Source organism: Vulpes vulpes, chromosome 6 (genome assembly GCF_048418805.1).
Source record: "Vulpes vulpes isolate BD-2025 chromosome 6, VulVul3, whole genome shotgun sequence".
NCBI classification, from domain to species: Eukaryota; Metazoa; Chordata; class Mammalia; order Carnivora; family Canidae; genus Vulpes; species Vulpes vulpes.
The window spans coordinates 109,357,975-109,373,696 of NC_132785.1; the positions used below are offsets into that span (position 1 = coordinate 109,357,975).

The 15,722-nt window shown below is 39.2% G+C and overlaps 1 protein-coding gene across 49 annotated transcripts in view; it reads left to right on the forward strand.

Moving 5' to 3' along the window:
• Positions 1 to 15,722, forward strand: part of TTLL5 (tubulin tyrosine ligase like 5) — a 267,856-nt gene that overhangs the window by 206,196 nt on the left and 45,938 nt on the right. The window lies entirely within an intron of this gene.

Here is a 15,722-nt window from a genome sequence, read left to right on the forward strand (position 1 = left end):
TCAGATTAATCAGGAACCCTCAGTTCTGAGTGGTGATACTGAGTCACACTCAGGAATGCCATAGTTGCCCCAAGAGACACAACTAATGAGAAGTTGTAATGAGCTATTGACTGTGCCAAGCCCTGTGTTTTTGGGTTGAACTTCAAACTTCTCCTAGCACAGAAGTTGGCATTGGACAAATAGAGAAGCAATTTCCAAGAGCATCAAAGTTTCCACATCCTAGAGGATTGAGTTTAGAGAACAATAGAACATAAAAGATGGAATGTCGTTTGGATGTTGGTGCAAAGGGAGTTGAGAATCAGAACAGTGGGGTCCTATTTCTTTATGATAATATTCAAGTGACTTTTCCCTCTAAAGGTTTCAGTTTCCCATCTGTAAAAAAAAAAAAAAAAAAAACCACTGTCCCCACTGAATAATTAACCAAAATAACTTGTTTTCTGTCTATTCTGTTGAAAGTTTTTTATGAGCACATTCGTTTTTTAATTCTGTTGCTTTATAGCCATTTCCTCATCCCTGTTTGGCCCAGAAGTTCTTTGTTATAGTTCTCAAATTCATACACTTCTATTTCTCTTAGCTAGATCTCCTTGGTCAGGTCTGTGAAGAGAATGATTTAGACTTTTTTCTCCTTTCCATAGTGCCAGGAACCTTTCTTGACTTTCCTCTCTAGTGTTTCCACACGTCATAATTTAGTACCCACTTCAGATCCTCCTTTTGCAACTATTTCTGGTATTTCTTCCAGTCAGCTGAACTAAGGGGGATGACAGCCTAGGAGCAACTACATGCTTATGACCTGTGTCTTCCTTGTACATGACCTTTTTCTCAGAGCCAGAATTGTACTCTCCAGGAAATAGAAAGAAACCTGAGGGGATTAAAGTTTGCCAGGGACGTGGGCAAAACTCACAGACTAGAGATGACAGGGAAGGGCAGAATCAAAGCCGTGGTACCTGGGGCTTCTCTAAAGAAAGAAAAATACAGAAGAAACACCGGACCTAATGAAAGTGCTTTGCTTTAAATAGCTGGAATTACCTTTCCTTGCCCATGTTTTAGGATATTCTGCATCAGGGTGCCCTCAGCAGAAATGGAAGGTAACTGCTTGTTCTATGTCAGCACCCAGGACAGTGGTGTTTGTTAATGGCTGCTCAGCATCGGGAAGGGAGGAAAGAGGCCAGGAACCCAGCAGCGTATTGAGACCTGTACCAACCAGTTCATGGGACCTGAACTTGTTGTGTAAGCAATATGATGAAAGATGCTCAGAGGTTAATGTCAGACAAATATAAAAATGGGAGAGGTTAACATCAGATAAATATAAAAATGAGGATCAGGGTAAAAAAATACCTATCTTTTTAACATATGAGTCATTAATGTGAGATAAAGTGATCCAGAGTTAAAATGATCCAAAAGTAGGTTCTTGATATGAGGATACAAGGTGTCATATTATAGCTAACCATCTTCTGTCAGCCTTTCAGCCTTTTTTATTATGTGTAATTTCAAGAAATACAATCAAATCTGTGGCATATCCATCCTTAAATACAGGATTCTCTAAATTATGCATTTCTGGGGTGCCTCAGTGGGTCAGTTGGTTATACGTCTGCCTTTGGCTCCGGTCTTGATCTTGGAGTTTTGGGATCAATCCCCACATCAAGCTCCTTGCACAATGGAGAGCCTGCTTCTCCCTGTCCTTCTGTCTACTGCTCTGCCTGCCTGTATGCTCTCTCTCTCGCTTTCTCTCTCTCTCTCTCTGTCAAATGAATAAATAAAACCCTTTAAAAAAATAAATTATGCATTTCCAAAACATATAATTATAGACTTTTAGTGCTAAAAGAAAAAAGACTGCTGGCATAGTGAAACGCTGTGAGTGTAGCAAGGAACACAGGTGGTCAGTGGCAGAGCCAAAGCCAGATCTGTGTCACCTACCATGCTAACCCCAGACTCTTCCCAGTAGACCACCAATTTCAAAGGCCCCCCACCAACCAACTCAGATCCATTTTGTACAGCAAATGACAGGTTAATCATCCTAAAATATTGCCTTGGGGAAGATGCAATGTAAGCACTTCAGAACTTGCTCCCCTCCCTTTCCACACCAGTTTTACTACTTAAGTGGCCACTGAAATTCTCAAAAGGAGGAAGAATTATTGTCATTCTCCTACTGAAGTGTTGGGAGAATTTCTGTTAGATGTAGCATGAGAAGGATTGAATTGAAGAACAATACTGAAGGCTTTTATATCCTGCCTTCTTATGAGAGTGAAATCTAGGAAATGAGGGGGAAACCTGGAATATACCAGACAACACCCTCTCACTGTGAGAGGCAGGGCCTGGAAGTACAAAGGGACGGGGTGCTAGTCAAGGGGTCTGCCACTTAGACTTTTTCCTCCGGTCAGCCCTTAGCATTTGGACCTCAATGGTGGTGTTAGATCTTAGGGTTTTCTTTTGGCATAGATGATGACAGAGGATGCTAGTAAACACACCTAACCAGAAGTTGCTGCTGCCATGTGTATGGCCCAGGGAGGAGAAGTACATGAGAGTCATGGAATCATGGGTCTTCCTTTGGTGATTTATACTTGGGTAATTTAAAGTAAAATCTTACTTCTCATCCCTGCCACTAGGATACTAAAATGGTTGTTAAAATGGTAATATAACTGTTAGATATTTCCTATCTCTCACTTTTCTTTCTTATCTGAGTAGGAAAATCCCTTTTTAAAAGATTTGGGCAAGTCTTAATGCATTTTATAGAATCCATATCAGTTCCTCCATGATCATAAGTCTTTAATAGCAAACTTAGGACTTTCTCTCTGGGGATGAGCAAATATTTAAAAATCTTGGGGCCTAGGAATAGATGGTATAGTTTAAAAGAAAGTTCAACAAAGAAGACTCAGGGGAGCTTCCAACCTCTGAAGTAAATTTAAGCAAGCAAGAAAACATTTTAGAAAATCCCTAATGTGCATTCTTGACAAAATTTAAGCTTAGAGCACATAGATGTGTAGAGCTTTAAAAGGCTATCTCATGCACAGAGCTAAGTAGTCTGTGATCAGGAAGAAAATGAGAAATACCTAAGGGAAAATTTAGGTTAAACACAGTGAATTGAACACTGCAGAAAATTAATGAAGTAAAGGACAGATTTCAAAAACTTTCAAAATTCTGAGGATAAAGTATACAAAGATAAAAATGTTGACAAAAGTTGGATTCAACCTAAAATAACACATTGCAGAAATGGAATAGAAGTAGTAGTCATTATTACAGGCAAAATAGACCTAACATAAGGACATGAAGGGTTTTGAACAATATAATTAATGAAATTAAATTAACAGATATACAGTTTTGTATCCTGCAGAGCTCCCATGGAATATTTTTCAATTAAAGCCTCAAAAAATAGCAGTTATATAGGGCAATACAGAATTATATTATTCTCTGACCATGTTACAATAAAATGAGATATTAAAAGTCTGGACAGAAAATAAAATAAATAAAATAAGAAAAGAAAAGAAAAAAGAAAGAAAAGAAAAGTCTGGACAGAAAGCCCAAATAATTTTGGAATTTTTAAACTTCTTTTAAGTAGCTTGGATCAGAATGATATTGCACACTATATTGAAAGTAAGAATTACACACATCAGCACAAGACAAGAATGCCTACTCTTGCCACTTTTATTCAACATAGTACTGGAAATCCCAAATAGAGCACTTAGGCAAGAACATGAAATAAGTAGCATGCAAATTGGAAAGGAAGAAGTAAAACTATCATGTGCAGATGATTTTATATTATATAGAAAATATGGGACACCTTGGTGGCTTAGCAGTTGAGCGTCTGCCTTTGGCTCAGGGCATGATCCTGGGGTCCCTGGATCAAGTCCCACATCGGGCTGCCTGCATGGAGCCTGCTTCTCTCTCTGCCTGTGTCTCTGCCTCTCTCTCTCTCTCTCTCTCTCTCTCTCTCTCTCCCTGTCTCTCATGAATAAATAAATAAAATCTTAAAAGAAAATATGTAATATTTTCTAGAGACTCCACCAAAAAACTATTAGAACTAATAATGAATTCAGTAAAGTTTCAGTACATAAAATCAATATACAGAATCAGTTGCATTTCTATACACTAACAACAAACTATCGGAAAGAGAAATTAAGAAAACAATCTCATTTCTAATTGCTTCAAAAAGAATAAAATACCTTGAAATAAATTTAACCAAGGAGGTGAAAGATTTGTACACTAAACACTGCAAGACATTCATGAAAGAAATTGAAGACATAAAAATAAATGGAAAGATATTCTATGTTCATGGACTGGAAGAATTAATATTGGTTAAGATGTCAATACTACACAAGGCAGTCTACAGATTCATTGTAATCTGTATCAAAATTCCAATGGCATTTTTCACAGAAATAGAACAAACAATCCTGAAATCAGTATGGACCACAAAGACCGCAGAGTGCCAAAGCTGTCTTGACAAAGAAGAGCAAAGCTGGAGGCATTATGCTTCCTGATTTCAAATTAAATTACAAAGATGTGGTAATCCAAACAGTATGGCATTGACATAAAAACAGACACATAAATCAATGGAACACAATAGAGATCCTAGAAATAACCTATGCATATATGGTCAGTTAATTTAAGACCAAGCCAAGAATATGCAATGGGGAAAGGAAGGTCTCTTTAAATAAGTGGTGCTGGATGAGAAAATGCTCCACATCACTGGCCATCAGGGAAATACAAATCAAAACCACAATGAGATACCACCTCACACCAGTGAGAATGGTGAAAATTAACAAGACAGTAAACAACACATGTTGGAGAGGATGTGGAGAAAGGGAAACCCTCCTGCACTGTTGGTGGGAATGTGAACTGGTACAGCCACTCTGGAAAACTGCGTGGAGGTTCCTCAAAGAGTTAAAAATAGACCTGCCCTACGACCCAGCAATTGCACTGCTAGGGATTTACCCCAAAGATACAGATGCAGTGAAATGCCGGGACACCTGCACCCCGATGTTTCTAGCAGCAATGTCCACAATAGCCAAACTGTGGAAGGAGCCTCGGTGTCCATTGAAAGATGAATGGATAAAGAAGATGTGGTTTATGTATACAATGGAATATTACTCAGCCATTAGAAACAACAAATACCCACCATTTGCTTCGACATGGAGGGACCTGGAGGGTATTATGCTGAGTGAAATAAGTCAATCGGAAAAGGACAAACATTATATGGTCTCATTCATTTGGGGAATATAAAAAATAGTGAAAGGGAATAAAGGGAAAGGAGAGAAAATGAGTGAAAATATCAGTGAGGGTGACAAAACATGAGAGACACCTAACTCTGGGAAATGAACAAGGGGTAGTGGAAGGGGAGATGGGTGGGAAGTTGGGGTGACTGGGTGATAGGCACTGAGGGGGGCACTTGGGATGAGCACTGGGTGTTATGCTATATTTTGGCAAATTGAACTCCAATAAAAAAATTAAAAATAAATAAATAGATAGGTGGTGCTGGGAAAACTGGATGGCCACATAAAAAAAAAAATGAAACTCTTTCTCACACCATACACAAAAATTAACTCAAAATGGATTAAAAACTTAAACATAACTCTTGAAACTGACACTGGCTCTCTCAAATAAATAAATCTTTTTTTAAAAAAGATTTTATTTATGATAGACATAGAGAGAGAGAGAGAGAGGCAGAGACACAGGCAGAGGGAGAAGCAGGCTCCATGCTGGGAGCCCTATGCGGGACTCAATCCCAGGACTCCAGGATCACGCCCTGGGCCAAAGGCAGGCTCTAAACCGCTGAGCCACCCAGGGATCCCCAATAAATAAATCTTTTACAAAAATACAAAAATAAAGGAGATACAGGGGAGACCGAAAAATTAGGAGAACATTGTATGATCATTTGCTACTAAATTTTAAAAACTGAAAGGTAATATTTTCAAAAATATTAGCTATCAAGATTGGTTCTTGAATAAAAGGAACACCCAAGTAGAACAAGGTAGAAATTTTTAAACTATCCAAATGGGTTCTTAAATAAATAGGTTGCATGAGTAGCCCTAGGAAGTAGTTTTTGTTTTGTTTTGTTTTGTTTTGTTTTGTTTTGTTTATGACAGACACAGAGAGAGAGAGAGAGAGAGAATGAGAGAGGCAGAGACACAGAGGGAGAAGCAGGCTCTGTGCAGGAAGCCCGACGTGGAACTCGATCTTGGGTCTCCAGGATCACATCCCGGGCCGAAAGCAGCACTAAACTGCTGGGCTACCAGGGCTGCCCCCTAGGAAGTAGTTTAAAATATCATCTCTAAAATAGTTCCTTGAACCTTTGGAGGCTTCCAGGTGCCTACAAGATAAAGTTGAGAGTCCTTACTCTGATATCAAAGCCTTCTGCACTATGTCCTCTGTCCTGTCTATAACCTTCCCCGGACTGTCTTACAGTCTGCTCCACACACATGCTCATGTTCATTGTTCCTACATGCTCATGTTCTCCCCTCTTCCTTGTGCCCTCTGCCCTCTTGAATCTAAGTCCTGTGTTTTATTCAAGATCAGAGTTTATCACATTGATGTAGCTTTGCCAAGTGCCTCCGCTAACTCCACCATCTATCTCCTTGTCTAATTTTTCCTTTTTATATATGTTCTTCCCATAAGTCTCTAGGGACAGATACCTAGTCTTTATCCTCTTATCACGCATATGTTGAATGTCCATGGTGCTGAGCATTGCTCTAAATATTCGTGATTAACACCAGTTGGAGAGGACAGACACAAGCCCAGTTCCCATGGAAACTTTATTTTTAAAGTTTATTTTTAAGAGAGGGGAGACAAATGTATTCTTCAGCCCCCAAACTAGCTTATATTCATGACAAGTTCTCAGAAAATGGTGGTAAAGGAGTCAGTGGTGGAGATGGAGACACGCTAGAGGTGGTAGTTGAGGTGGTGGTGGTGACATAGTATTGTGTAACAAGGTGTATGTGTCAGGGATCACCAAGTAACAATGATGTCATCAGTAATTGTTTATACTGTGTAGAATAGTAAGTAGTGTATGGGAAGCACAATTGCTAACAGCCCAAGATTTCTAATTAAATTTGAATCCTGTCTCCTTCATTCAATTGACTATTTGGGGCTACCTCTAAGTCTCTGTTTCATTATCTGTAAAATATTACCTACATCATGGAGCTGTTCTTAGGATTAAATGAGATCATTTATTTCCCTGACACATATCAACTGTCCATGCATGTATATTGGTATAGTTATAATTTTTGCCACAGCTGTTGTTCCCTATTAAAAGAAATGGCATTTTTGTTGTTATTAAGCTGATATTTTTAAGTGTGATTTGGCTGTAGCTTGCAAGGCTGTGGAAGTTCAAACACATTCTGAGATCTTGATCACTAATAATTCTAATGACTACTGAAGGCAAGGCCTTAGCTTCAAATAAAACAAAAGACAACTTCCAGTCAAGTTGTCTTCATAAGTTTACACTTAATACTCTCCCTTTGCTTCAAACACATAGAACTGATTTTAAAAAGGGGGGGGGGGGGAACCTCGCTGAGCTTCAAAACAAGGGAAACATCCCTTTTGCCCCAAAACTAGGGTACAGAAATAACTGAGAATCAGTAAATGAAGCTGAAACAAGCTTTTTGAACTCTGCTTTGGAAGCAGGTAGCAACAGCCTGGAGTTCAGCCCCTGTGGCATGTTGGAGCCTGAGTGCCCTACCCGAGAGGAATGACTAAGAAGCCAGGCTCATTAATTGGAAGTAAAATAGTAATTTTTCAACTGGGGAAAATATTACCCCCAGAAGATATCTGGCGATGTCTGGAATTTTTTTATTATTATCATTAGCTGGATGGGGGGTAAGGAATTCCTACTGGCATCTAATGAGAGTCTAGAGATGCTGGCAAACATCCTGCAAAGCACAGGGTTGTTCCCCACCACAAAGAATTACCCAGTCCAAAATGTCAGTAATACTAAGATTTATCCTGAGCTAAGTGGGCTCTCCTCATGGGAGATTGATAAAACTGATGTGGGCCGCACCACATGAGGGTCCAACTGTTCATGTCTCAGAATTCACCTGGATTTCTAAATATGACTGAGGCAAGGACACTGAAATACCAGTGTACAGTCTGGTTCTGGGCTAGGGTAAGAGGATGGGTAGAAGACCCTATAAAACCTTTCGACAGCAAGCACAGAGACAAGGGGGAGAAATGATTATTATTCAACATGAGCTTACAAACCAAAATTGCAAAACACATGAAGAAATCTGAATCTAAGAAAGATTGCCAACAAAGTCAAGAACTAGAACATGAATTTCTTACAAATGAGATTAATATTTCTGAACAGCCAGACATGTTAGATCTGGTATCTGGTAGGATTGTCTTGTGGAACATGACATGTGACTCTGATCACAAGATTGAATATCAGAAGGGATACCTGAGAGAGAGGTGGACAAGTTACACTATAAGAAATAATAACCGAGACTTCTCTGGAATTAAAGAAATAAATGTTCTCGGCTAAAAAATTCATCCCATGTGCCAAAAGGAATGCATATTTAGATGCAGAACACTGAGCATAAAGGGAGGACTTACATACTACTTTAAAGAAAATTCACAAAGGAACCCAGAATACTGATATTCTTTTTTTTTTTTTAATTTATTCATAAGAGACACAGACTGAGAGAGAGGCAGAGACACAGGCAGAGGGAGAAGCAGGCTCCTCACAGGGAGCCTGATGCGGGACTTGATACCAGATCCCAGGATCACTACCTGAGCTGAAGGCAAGCACCCAACTGCTGAGCTACCCTGGCATCCCTGATATTCTTTTCTTCAGCAATAACAGATGACAGAAGACAAGAGCTGATAGCTCAGGTGTTGTGGTAAAGTGTCTTTCAGTTTAGAATTTTATACCCAGCTAAACTGTCACTCAAGAGACAAGCCAAAATACAAATAATTTGAGATCTTCGAAGTCTAAGAGTGTACCACCCGTGACCTTCACTTAGAATACAATAAAAGTAAACAGAAATATTGGATAACATGAAGGCAGTGATGTGCAAGCCTTTTATTAAATGGTAACGAATGTTAATTACTATAAGCATAATTGTTGGTCTTTTAAAAAGGTAAAATGTGTTTGAAACAACAAAGACAAGCTTGAGGGACAATGGGATTCCGTGGATAGTGAAAATATAACAGGTCTGTGTCATGTTCTAAGGGCAAGAGAAATATTGGAGGAAAAAAGTAGAAAAAATAGCTAAATTTTACACTTAGAAAAAAATAGCTAAGTAATTGATATACAATCTGTAGCTTTCAAACCAATGGAAGGAGAGAGAAGAGAATATGGAAACTTTGAATCTGGTTGGAAGGCAGAAAAAGAAAACAAAAAAGCAAATAAAAAGGATGGTAAGTGGAAAATAAAAACTAAGATAGTAGAAATAAGTCCAGTTATATGCACAATCACAGTGGTAACAGGATTTTACTCTTCTATTAAGAGGTAGATTATGAAGTTGCATTTTTAAACATGTTCAGTTATAGCCTATTTAAAAGAGAGATACCTAGAGTAAAATTTCACAGTGCAAACAATGAAAAGAAAGTAAACCATACAGTTCTAATTAAAAAGAACACGAGTATAGCAATAAATAAAATAGAATTAAGCAAAAAGCATTAATAGAGATAAAAACACTGGTATGCAGTTAACATCATAAATTTCAAATATATAAATCAAATGCTGACAATAGTGTAAGGAAAAATTGGAAAATTATCAATTGTAGTGGGTGATTTTTTTTAATCTACTTCTATCAGTAACTGATAGGTACCTCAAAGAAATTTCTGAAGATTTGAAATATTTGAAATGCAGAATAACAGTTGGCTTTGATAAGCAGTTTTTCATCTTTTTCTGACCACCACTTATAATAAAAAAGTACATTTTATATGCAACCTAGTAAAAATATCTATATTATATATATGAAGTAAAAGTTTCATGAAATACTATCTCCTATTTTTTAGAATTGCTAATGGGGTCCTTGAATTGATTTTACAACTCCTTTATGAGTCACAACTCATAGTCTGAAAAATAATAGCTATGCATAGATTCCTGTGTCCAAAAGGGAGAAGATACAGTCTCTTCAAGTATATGTTTATAAAAACTCAGTACATATTGTCACAAATGAAGGCTTCACACATTTCAAAGAAGCCCATGCCAAATGCTTTATATTCTTTAACAATAAATACACTTTAATTAGGGAAAATCAAAAGGTAATTTTTTTAAAGGGCTCATGTGTTTGAAAATTTTTAAAAATATAGCACATAGTAGCCATGTGTTAGAGAGGCAATCATAATGAAAATCATAAACCACATAGAATTGGATGCCTTATGGAAAGTGCTACATATCAAATTTGTGGGATAGCCAGAGTTGCTCTCAAAATTAATCTCATAACTATACATGTATTGAAAAGACAAGGAGGATTGAAAATAACTGAGGTAATCATTTAACTTAAAAAAACTATAAAAGGACAACAGATTAAATTAATCCAAATCAAAGTGAAATAATAAAAAGTCACCAGAACAGCCTGGCACGTGGGAGAACCTGAAAGAACAGTGCCTCAAGCAGAGTGTGGCACATGGAGACGCTCAGTATTTGGTGAAGGAATGAATGAAACTGACAGTAGAACCTGGAAAGGGGCGCCTGGGTGGTCAGTCAGTTAAGCATCTGCCTTCGGTTCAGGTCATGATCCCAGAGTCCCAGGATCAAGCCCCCAACAAGCCCCCTGCTCATCAGAGAGTCTCCTCCCTCTCTCTCTGCCCCTCCCCCACTCGTATTTCTCTCTCTCTCTCTCTCTCTCTCTCTCTCTCTCCCCCCTTCCTTCTTCCCTCCCACTCCCTCTCTCTCAAATAAATAAATAAAAATCTTTTTTAAAAAAACTCTGAAGAGACTAGTACAGTAAATTTAAAAAGAGAAGATACCTACAGAGATAATATTAAGAAGAAAAAGGGACATAGCAGCAAATATAATGGATTATGGCTTAGGTAAGGTGTAGTGTATTTATAAAATGGAATCTTGGGCACCGCTGCTGCACAAAAGTTGGCTTCATGAAATGTTTCTTGAATTGGTTTTGGAACCAGATCCAAATTAATAATGTTCTCATTATTATTTGCTAAGGATTCACATATTAGCTTCTGTTTGTGCAGCGCATATATAATCCCTGGACTGACGGATAAAAGAAAGAGGCACACATAACCTGCACACACGTAGGTTGGGAGTAACATTGTAAGATGATTCATCTGCAAGTAAATGTTTGCTAAGTCAGAGCACATGTTCCTTTAAGGATTCAGTTCTTTACCCTAACTTGAGATTTCTTTTCTCCTTTGGGAATTGAAAGAAGCTGGTTGTCACCAGTATTTTATAAAAATGATCAAGTTTGGGGTTTCTTTTCAGGACCTTCACAGATGCCACCAGGCCTGTCTGCCACAGCCCTGGCAAGGTCAGCATTTCTAGCTCTCCTCTTCCTGTGAAATCTTGAGCATTTTTCTTTTGTGGGTCCTTCCTACTATAGAAAGGTCATCCCCAATGTGGTGGCCTGAATCCAAGATAAACTTTTACAAAACCACTGGAACAGAAAACTAGTACCTCTGTGTTAAAGATGTGGACAGCCTTGAAAAGAACTTGAAGAGAAACAATATACACCAAACCACAGTCAATCTTGTGAAGTAATGAACAAAACAGATCCTAAAGAAAGGATATCACTTTCAGAAAAGTTTCCACCGATCAAAATAATGGGGAAAAAAAAAAGAACAGAGGAAACCACAAATAAAGGAAATAAAAATCCACGAAAAAGCACGTCAGAAGCCTTACCAGCAAAATGGATGGTAGGGATTTTACTTATTATAACCCTCCAGACTGATGAAGTTATGTCATATAGGCCAGCTGGATGGTTTGCTCCTGATGCCAGTGGAATTCCTAGCCAGCTGTTTGATCCGCATATATTCCCTAAGTGGAGACTAGCACTAGAAGAAATCTTTCAATAATAAATGTAGGCAATATTTCTGCTTCTAGAGATGTTATTTATTTGTAATGCATTGCTAAAAAATTTCTTTGAAAGGCCCAGAGAGGCTATTCTCCCTCAAAGTCAGGCCTTTTCTTGGACTCCAGGACAATGCAAAAGAGCAAAGGAATAGGCAAGAGCGTAGCAAGTGAATTGAATTCTGGGTTAGAAAATACACACTTACTACTTAGGGAAACTCTTCAGGTACTTGCAATGAATCCGTCCAAAGGAAAGATCCTGCCTTAGTTGAAAAGAGCATGTCATTATTAATGGAATTATTCTAATTCTAATTCTAATTGGAATTCTTCGTTGCTACTATACATGTTACTATATAGACATGGCCATGTATCTTATTTCAGTTTTGAAGTGGCTCAGTCAATCAATTAGCATGCCCTTCAGGAGCTTTTGATAATTATGCAGTTCGTTCTGTGGAGATAGATCTGAACTAAGCCCAGTACCACAGCCGAGATTGTAGAAAGCCTCAAACTCTCAACCTGGGGCTGTATCTCACCTTCTTCCAGCTCCCAGTATGACATCTCTTCCAAGAAGAGCAGGTAAGAAACACTACGGGACTACATAGTCACATCTAGCACTCTTCTTGGTTTAAACTCTAACTTAAAATTTATGGCACTTTGCTTGTCCCGTCTTTTCAGTATTCCTCCCTGCAGAAAAGTCACTTTTCTGAGTTCATCTTTTAGCCACCTCTTTATATTCCATATGTACTGTGAAAACAACAGGCAATGGACCTGCAGCAAACACACGTTTAACTTTGCACATTCAGCTCTTCAGAGAGAAAGAGCATGTACAATTTCAGTAGCGACTGACTCTTCTATGTTCCTTTTGGGACAGAATAGGAGATGCATTGTTCCTCCCATCAGCCTCCTTTCCCATGGGCTTCTCATGTAGGATGAGCATCCCCCTGTGCTGTGGGTTCTTCTCATGCCAAAAGCCATGTTGTATGACAGGCCAGCTACTTCATTTGGTGCATAGCTGAAGAAACGGTGGTTCATTCTGAAGCTGAAAAAATGTGATTATTGGACTTATTGAGAGGTAGTTTGTCAATCTCAAATGAGACCTCTCTTCTTAAGGGAGTTTAAAAGTAATTCTGACCATGAGATTTCTACCCTGTAGGTTTCCAGTTAACTACCTTTTGATTTTGATAGCAAATTGCTGTTAACTTCTCAGTTCTGACTATGTCATGGTCATTCTTGCATAGGGTAGCACTCATATTCCATATTGAATTAGAGTTACCAAGTCACCTGGCTTAATATTTCAGTGTACATAGGGTTCTAGTGAATGCAAAGATGGTTAGTATCTCTAAGTAAAAATACCAATACTAATGAAGGTTCATGTTTATTTAGCCATTAATATAATCCCAGATACTATGCTAAGATGTGCTTCACATTCACTGTTTTATTTAATCCTCAACAACCCTATGAGGTAGGTCCTGTTATCTTGGTGTTAAAACACAGTGACTTAGACAAGCAAGGAAACACAGACGTACCTTCCTGTGTAACTATTTCCTAAAACACAGATGCTCCCAGGAAAGCAGCAAAGAATTATTGCAGAAGCATACCAGCAAGTGCAAGTTAACATACAGGCCCTAAATAAGCTGTGGTTCAAAAGTTCTCATTTAGGTGTGGGTTGTCCAGAAGCTGGCATGTATTTTCCCAGGGAAAATGATGTTATCACAACAAAAGCATATTTATCCCTGATGTGCCTGAAGTAGTAAAAACATAGACCCAAACCATTTTCTGTACCAGTGTTTCCATGGAAAAATTCACTCTGAATTTCCTCTTGAGCGGCTGTTGGACACATTTCTCCACCACCGGGGAAATGGGGAGCCTGTGCAGAAACAGCAGAATCATTAGAAATGTTCAAAGTTAGAATTAGAGGTGGTTCCCAAGTCCTGTGATGGGAATGGATGGAGAGGAGGATGGAAGAGTGACTGGAGCTGGAACAGAGGGGATGGACATAGGGGCAGAAGTCAGGAGAAGAACAGGAGGAAGCCCATGAGGGTGAAGTGTGGGATAAGAATTCCAGGGAGGAGGGACGCCTGGGTGGCTCAGTGGTTGAGCATCTGCCTTCGGCTCAAGTCATGATCCCAGGGTCCTGGGATCGAGTCCCACACTAGGCTCCCTGCGAGGAGCCTGCTTCTCCCTCTGCCTGTGTCTCTGCCTCTCTCTCTCTGTGGTCTCTCATGAATAAATTAATAAAATCTTAGAGAGAGAGAGAGAGAATTCCAGAGAGGAGGAAGAGGTTGGGAGACACTGCACTCACTCATTGCAAACACCTAGGGACTCTGTTCATCCCTTGGGAAGCCCCCTGTTCACTGATTTCATTTCTTCTACTGACACCAGTACTTTGCCTGTCTGCTTCCTTTTACTGTTTAACTCTCAGGGCTTCCTCTCTGAGACCGAGACCAGCCCTGTCGCTTTTCTTGCCTCAGCTGCCACCAAAGCATGCAAGGGGCCCTAAAGTTTTTGGTTTGGGTTTTGTTTTTCTGAATGGTTTTTAACTTCTGTAGAGGAAAGAGCCCATCCTAGGCTCCAGAACTTTTCCTTTTTTCCCTTATACCTAGAAGAGTCAGTATTAGCTGCAGATGCTTTGGGTAGTTCTTTGGGTCCATAAAGGGCTGAAATAAAATGCATAAGCATTTCTAATGTAGCTGTCCGAGGCTGAGGCTCATAGGAAAAGGGAGAAGCCCTCTGTTCCTTTCTCTCCTTTTTGTCTCTACAGTTCCCTTGTCCTCCAAGTGAAAGTGGAAAGGAGTGGGTAGGGCCAGGACTGCAGCTTGCTAGAGGGGAAGGGTACAAGACACTGTGGTCTTTGCATCACTGCTGGAGTATGTTCTCAAGGGGCATGGCACCTAAGCGTCTGCCAGAATCTCTGAGTGCTCTTCCTCCCACCTTCCCCTTACCCACTAGTCAATGTTTTCCTCACTTCTCTGGCGATAGAAATCGCTTAGACGCCTGGGGAGCTATAAAAAGCCTCAGTTCTCAGGCTTTATCCCAGACCCACTGAGTCAGAATCTCCAAGGGAAGGGCCTGGAAAGCTGTATGATTAATAAGTGATCCCAGGTGGTTCCTGTCAAGGACATTTGGCAAACACTGCTTGACTCCCCCTCCACCTTGCTGTTCTTTAAGGGCTCCTAGGACATTCTAACCACTTTTCTGTCTCAGATTCATTATATATGATCCATATATATCATATATATAATGCTATTTCTTCTCCTTGAAAAAGCTCTTACCTGTTTCCTACTCTTGGCCAATACCTACTTCTCATAACTTCATGATGTAGCTGAAATATGATTTTTCCAGAAAGACCATCCTTGACCACTCTCATCACCATCTCAGTCAGGTTCCCTTGTTTTCATTCTCTTAAAATGCCTTGTGCTTTTTCTCCTTAGCATTTATCACGTAGTTTGTACCTCATGTATTTGTCTAATGTCTACGTCCTTGCTAGTACCAAGCACAGGTGATACTTAAGTATTTTTTGCATGGATGAATAAATGGAAAAATAGTGCTAGGAGAAGGGTTTCAAAGGTCAGGCTGGATGCTGCTCAACAGATAAAGAACTGAGCATATGAAAATTTTAATCTTCCAAGGTATAATTTTCACACATCAACTGAAGTCAAGGTAGATGAGTCCAACAAGTAATGTGTATTTACGGGGCAATAGACAAGATTGTTTTTTAAAATATTTATTAAATGCCTAATGTGTGCAAAATGCAATATCA